Below are 7,614 nucleotides of genomic sequence, written 5' to 3' on the forward strand. Positions count from 1 at the left end.
GGTATAAATCTAAATTAAATTACTAGAGTCACTATGGAATGTTATTTAAGAGAAAAGTTCGACGCCAGGGTAAAGCCAGCTTTGCATTAGCTTCTAGTATTTCGAATCGAAGAGATTCTTTAAGGTCGCTTTCGGGCAACATTAATCAACCTTAAGAATGGCGTCGGGACGCTTTACATTTTGCAGAGTATATAGTGTACAGACTGGTTCAGATTGTGGAGGAGAGTTGAGAGAGAGAGAGAGAGGGGGTATCAACGAAAAGTATCCGGATTGTAAGTGAAGGTAGCAGCGAAACGGTCTACGTCGGAACAATGAGAACTGCTTTTACCTTCCTCTTCTATACCCTGCTCAATCTATTCTCTCTCTCTCTCGCTCTCTCCTCCACTCTACCTTTTCCATTTTCTGGCATACCCTCCTCAAACGTAGACGAATTGATAATCGTCTTTACCAGTTGCCGAAATTCAATGCTGACTGCATTCTTAGCTCAGACGATTATTCCGCTGTCAGCAAGAAATTAACAGGAGCGTTGGATTAGACTTAGCAAGAAAATCAATAGGGAATAATTTACGTAATGGATCTGCAAATGATCGCACAGTGTCAGTCGTATCAGACAAGATGATTTCAGTCCCGAAATTAATAGATCTGCCTAGTGCAGGTCACAAGGAGAATCGATCGTGATAAAGGTATATATAAATTTGAATTTCCCGCCACGCGGAAGAACGAGCGAGCGTCCTTCCGGATCGCGGAAAAAGGGAGGACAGCAAATTTGAACGTGAACAAGCAGACGAATGCGACTGCACGTACTTAGAGATTGCGAAGGAATACCGAGACGAAGTGAAAGAGAAAGACAGATAAATATAACGAAAGAGCACGAGACGCTCGGAGAACGCCGGGAGCACAGATATAACCTCGTTATGGATTCCGGCTGTGTGCGGGACAGGACGTCCTCATTGCTCGAAGTGGCCTGCAAGATAGGAAATAACATCGGCGTGCAGCCTGACGCGTCAGGATAACCAATCCTTACCACAAATTCAGATTTTCTTCGGATTTCAAATGTCCACGGTACTTAAATTCCGAGCTCATGTACGAGATTTCAGGCATTCTAACGGCAGAGTACAGTCAGCTACAATATTTTTCGATCGATCATTTACAAGCAAGATTACACATCTTGTTTTAACCACGGATCAGGCCTAATATTTTTTCGAATTATATTCGTAATCGGCACATTCTTCGAGTCACGGCCAAAGATAACCCCACTCTTATCGCACAAAACCAAAGATCAAATAATTCGTCAACTCCATTCGTGGTCTGGATAGAGAATTACATTTTCGTAGAACCGCTGTCGCTCTTGGGAATCGTAGAACGCAGTCCACTTGTAAATGCGTACTTTGCCGCACAACCAGAAGAAGCTTTTTCAAGTTGGCAACACAACTTTCCTCCGCAGTCCGGTGAGAGTTTCCTTCTTACGCGGCTTTGGAACTCTTACCTATTTCTCTCTCTTTCGGTTCCTTTTTTTTTTATATATATATCTCTCACTCACTCCGTCTCTGGTTTGTTCCCACCGATCAGAAGCGAAGCCGTCGCTCGGCCACCCGGGATTATGGAAGGAGCAAGTTGCGTCGATGAAAAATTCACGTCGACAATAACTCGCCCGTTGCATTTTTCATAAAGACAAAACTTTCTTATCCACTCCTTATATCCGGTGTCGTTTCACTCATGGTCGCTACTATCTTATTTGGCTCGCTCACTCGCTCTCTCGCTAAGGCACTCTGTCTATCCCTCTCTCTCTCTGTCTCTTTATACGTGTGTACACGTATACGGACAGTGAGTCCCAAGAGAGCGATACGGACCCGTGTCCGCTTATTGCACTAGTCATTCTTGGCAACCCTCAAACATTATGCCAGTTCTTCGGTTCAGTAGAATCATTAACAGCATCCTGGACCACCAATCATCTCGATCAGAGCAAGAGACCGAAGTAGCGTTAAATTCAGATTTGAGGTTATACACACTAAATCGAACCTGGAATGACTTTTCGTTCAAAATTCATTGTACATCTATACGGTACCTTTCGACTTGAAAAATTCTAAGACGTGACAAAATATCTGACTGACGTATTCGATACCTTAAAATTTCCAAAAGTCACTTTTTTTTTGGTTATAATTAATAAATTTCCCAAATCCCATCAGGCACGAGGAAGTACTTTTTTTTGCAGGTTCGAAAGCATCCACGAGTTCGACGAAGGGAAACTATTGAAATGGCTTTTGGCCGAAGCGCGAAATCGCTAAATGCCGTTGCGCGAGGCGTCGACGCCACGCGTCGTTTTTGCGAGTTGAGTTTCACATTCCGTCGGGCTGAACGTCGATTTCATTTAAAATCACAGTGTTTCCCGTAATCGCCTCGGGCGGACGAAAACAATGTTTTCCTAGGCGACCCAGTTTTAAGTTATCAGGATACGATTCCATTGAATAGCGAAGCTTCGCGATTGGACGGAAGGGTCCGATGACGTCGCGACGACCGGCGTCGATATATCCTACTGACCAATGACGGTACAAACTGACAGTGTCTATCTCACTCGATCATTGATTTCATTAGTACTATTATAAAGCCTTCTATAACTGTATCGTTATCGGCTGTGATCTCTTATCTTTCAATTATCTCAACTGTCATATATATAGTTATACAATTTTTTAATTATTTTCACATGAATTATCTAGTAACAGCCTCGTGCATTTTCTTTGGCTGTGTAAATATACCTTTGCAATATACTCCTATGTATATATATATATATAAGTTGACTATTATTTTGACAAAGGAAGTACTCGCATTTACATAAAGGACACGAAATTGCTCTTTGGCTGCTTTTGTAATTATGCAATGAAAAATTACGAATACACCTGATAACACTATACGCCCTTTGCTGATAAGGCTACTACCACCACTATCTCTTTGGCAGTCAGTGGTTTTTACTAGTTATGCCTTCCCCTTCGCTGTTCCATGTACGTACACTTCTGGTGTCGCTGCTGCGATGCCTCGGTACTACGTACATAGTATATGTATGATATGATATATGTATAGATATCAGTTTTTACATAGTATAAGTATATAAGAAGATGGCTCAGAAGCGCGATTAACTCCTGGAAACTAGATCGAGCCGCTTTTTCTGATTAAATATGCATGATTTGAGGTGAATATAAAATACCGAGGTGCCTTGGCCGCGGCGGCATCTGCGCCCGAGGATTTCCGAGGGTGAAAATGAGGGGCGGAACGAGAGGAACGAGAGGAACGAGAGGAGAAACGTGAGGAACGAGATCTCGGCGGAGAACGGTTGCTTATGGAGTCCGCGCGCCTAAGATACTCCTCGTTCTTCATCTTTCTCCTTCTTTATTTCTACTTACCCGCCGCCCCTTACTCTTATCTCATCTTTCGCTACCATCTTTTTTCAAGTCACCGTATCCTCGCACCTTTCGCTTATACCACTGTATACGTATTTCGAAGTATTCGGAACTCGAATTATCCACGTGTCCTCTCCCGATTGGTCGATATAAACCGGTCGGATCGTTACCCGACCAATCAGGTTCTCGTATTCAGGTTTCGAGATTACTCGGTTTCCTGTCGAAGATTTTCCATTTGCGTGACCGTGACTCTTGGGCAAATATACAGGGTGACCATTTTGTACCCCGGGTCAAAGTTTTCAGGCTCGATTCGAGCTTTATCGATTATAAGTGGAATTGATCGGGCGGAACGAGACCGGAAGTAGCTGCAACTAATTTTACCCTCTTCGATTACATAACACCCGAGGGACTGTGATACAGGACGATGCGACGGGTGAAAATTTTTTGCTCCGATTGTACCAGCCTTTTGGTCATCAGGTGAGGCAGACACCTGCTCGTTGGAATAGGGTCTCGGCTACGTAAGACCCTAAAGTTCCCCATAATTCCGGCAATCCCCCCGGGTCCCATTTTCAGCCGATGCGTTCGGCGGGCCTCATAGAAAACTCTCTGGACCACTCATCACCGGCATTAACGATCGTAACGGGTCTTAACTTCCCGGCGGTCCAGACTGAATTACGTGCGGCGTGCGAGGATTCGTCAGCATCGAAAGAAAAAAAAAAGGATGACTCTTGACTTGGACCGTCATTCGGTTAATCTCATCAAATTTTGCGTCCCGTCCAGGTATCTCGGTTCGTAGATAATTATTTTTTTTTTAATTTTCAAAATTATCGTACTGTCATTTATAACTGCTGAAATGTCACAAACTCAAAGGCCCATGCTTGATTTACGGATATTTCCGGTAATTCGTCCGCTTCATTCGGTTCAGCCATCTAATAACGGTGCTCTAATTGCATTAATTCTCGAAGCGTCAGCCAGGTAGGGCCCGGGGGTGGTGAAGGGCGCACACACTGGATCTCGATACTTCGATCCTCAGTCACCACGGGCGGACAATATTTTCAGTCGCGCATTTGAATATCGGCCTGTGGTACAGAGGCGGATGCTGCCACAGCGCATCACCGCGAGATTACTCTATTATACTCATAGACAATGGAAACCGCTTATGTACCCATAAATGGCTCCCGTCTCTTCGCCCCTTTCGTGGGCTAGAGATCATCCCCTCTCTCTCTCTCTCTTTCTCTCTGACTGACATCGCTACCATCACTCTCGCTCAGCAACCGACTCCACGACCTTTGACCTCGTTCATAATATCGCCACGATCACACTCGTCCAGGCCCCTGGTCCATGTAAGCTCGGAACAGACGAATCTGGAGTCACGTGGGACGTATGACCCGCAGCATCCCGCGAGTACCAAAATCCATCGTACAACGTGGATCGATGAATATGAGTGTCTTGCGAGAGAAAAATTTGTTTGGATATTTAAAAAAAAAAAAATTTTTTTTTTTCATCTTTTCGTCGCACGGGTCGCCAGATCAGGGACGTTTCTCATAGTTAGCAGACAACGCTAGTTGGTTATTACCGTGGGTGTACCGGTGGCTGGCAGGGTGGAGGTGATACTGTGTAGTACCGAGAGTACCAAGAGTACCAAGAGCACCAGGGAGCAATGGCGCGGCGGAGCCATAGGAACGGCTGGGTCTTCTCTAGCAACAGCGTATCCCTCTGGAATATTAATATGACGCGAAATATTATAAGCCGCGACAGGGAGCGCTGCGGGAATACTAAATATTATCCTGCACGAGAGCGAGACGGAAGTTTTACGTTGGTTGGCTATTTGGTAGCAGCTAAACTTCGTGTTGCCGGTCGCCGTTGTTATTGCCAGGCAGAACAGGCTATACGTGTAAATAGATAGTCGATATAGGGAATTAAAGTGTTCGAGTGCTGGCTTCTCGCGATTTGTCCTAGGGGGTGTGGTTCTCTAAGGGATGCGTATTATAAAAATTTATTGTCGAGAGCTCAGCGACCTGGTGCCATGTTTATCGGAGAATTGTCATTTTTGATTAGGTACAGTCACCGATAAAAGTATACTAGGGGTAGTTATGACTTTTCTGAAAAAAATAAAGAAAAAAAAATGTAACCTCCGCTTAAGTTAAGGGAAGTTCAGACGCCTAAGGATTGTCCCGTCGAGGACGTCTCTTTATGACCTTTCTATGGGGTACCGTTCACTGATAAGATTCCACGCGATAGACTCCGTAAACAACGTGCTTGACATTTAGTTGCGTTTATTGGATAACGCCGGCCGCTTTACGCGAGTCAACAGGCCGTCTTTTCTTTAATGGCAGATAAACCGTCGGCAAAGGTTATTGCTTTCGTTCGTTCAAGAAGATACAATGGGGAGGACAAATCATGAGCCAGAGGAATAGGTGGCCGTGGTAGGTTAGGGGTTGGTTGAGGTAAATTGGTGACTATGAAGTGTCCCGACGATGGAGGTCGTCCGGGTACTTTTTGAGGATCTTGGGACAAAACAAATGAGTAGGGCTGGTAATGCACGGTACTAAGGGTTGTTTTTTTTTTTTGGGGTGACCCTTGAAAAATTTTTCTCACTGCGACTCTCTTTTTTCTGGTTCATTAAAATAACGTGGAATTTTTGTGGTTTGGACGCCAGTTTTAATTTAATAAAAAAAATTAAATTTCCAAAATTTATACTTTACTGTATACGTGTTATAAGCAATCGCTCGAGTCTGCTGCGCGCACTTTACTTCCTTCGGACGTTTCCAGGGTGGCGGAGGGGGGGGGCGACTACCCGCTACTATTTTACTGATACATGCACCGAACGTGCTTGCATAATTCATGACTGTTATATAAATATTCCCAAGGTTTCGGAGCGACGATGAAAAAGGGGTGGGAATTTTGAAGAAGGTGAAGAGAAAGAATAAAAAAAATAATGGAAAAACTAGAGAATGATTAGATGTGGGCGAAAGGTGCGAAGGGAACGTAGAGGTATGAGTGGGGGTGGGTGGGTGTTTTGGGAGGGATGAAATACGAGGGTTTTCTCTCTAGATTCTCCAGGTCCCATCGCGTTATAATGTATGATGACCACGCCCATGGTTCCCACCGCCTTCTCGACCTTATCTCCAACCCTCGACCGACTTGGGTTATTGGTGCGACGGGGCTGCAGCTCGGGCCGCGTCTATATACCCGGCGTCTTGGCTGAGGATCATTTGCATCTGACCATAGCGCCTGTTACTCGGGACGAATGGTTGCCGAATAATAATTTGAATTTGGCGCGCAATCAAAATCCCACCGGCGGAGCGTGGAAGTTACTAGGAAAAATTGAAGAACAGGAGGAATCGCAATGACGAAAACAATGTTATTAAAAAAGGGAGGCTGAAGCCCGACGGATGGACTGGGGGTGGTGGGACAATATAGATAGAAGGATTTCAGCAGGGTGAAACAGCAGGGGTGGCACCACTGCCACTGGTACAGGGGGTGCGTGTCTAGGACCAGGAGGCTGTAGGACCAGGGAGTGGGTACTGAAGTTGCTCAGCTGGATGGCTATGTCTAGGGGATTCAGCGGCTGTGGGGGGTTGGCAGAGCCATTTTCCCCAGGAAGGGGTTGGTCGTTAGCAAGCGCCGTCGTAAAATTAATTACGCCTCGAAACTGTCTTAATTAAAAAGGTGTCTCCCGGTCGTCAACTCCATTGGCTCTACGATTCGTCGACGTCCAACCGGATGTCTTCGGTTTGAACATTGGCACCTTTGCGTCACGCTCAATTCCCCATTCATATCCATGAACTACTGTATCCCATGTCATACCAGGACCATCCTCACCTTACCCTGGTACTTATACCCAATCCTATTATTTCAGCCATGCTGGAGAAGTTTGGTCGAAGAAGGAGTATAGCTTGAACTTCCTCCCGGCTATTATCATTATTCTTACATATAAGTTGGACACTGCTCTAAGTAATGTTTACTATTTCTCAACCGGAACTTGTACCAGCTTAATCATACAGCCGGTACGTATGTTACATACTCGTACTTGTAAAACTGAATATTCCTACCGGCAAGATCGATCGATCCTCTGGGCATTTCACATAGAGCCCAGTTTCTCACTGGGTGGCTGGACTGGGTGGGTGACTGGCTAGCTCGGGTACCTACCGACCTACCGATAGACACCCCTCTCCAAATATGCATCAATGATTCGATTAGCCCTGCAACCCCCCCCCCC

General features: G+C 45.3%; 1 protein-coding gene across 2 annotated transcripts in view; it reads left to right on the forward strand.

Annotated features, from left to right (window-relative positions):
* The window catches only part of LOC107273847, a 79,816-nt gene that overhangs the window by 1,630 nt on the left and 70,572 nt on the right, over positions 1–7,614 (forward strand). The gene's annotated exons all lie outside the window — the stretch shown is intronic.

This window comes from Cephus cinctus, unplaced genomic scaffold (assembly GCF_000341935.2).
Source record: "Cephus cinctus unplaced genomic scaffold, Ccin1 Ccin1_scaffold1847, whole genome shotgun sequence".
Taxonomy (NCBI): Eukaryota; Metazoa; Arthropoda; class Insecta; order Hymenoptera; family Cephidae; genus Cephus; species Cephus cinctus.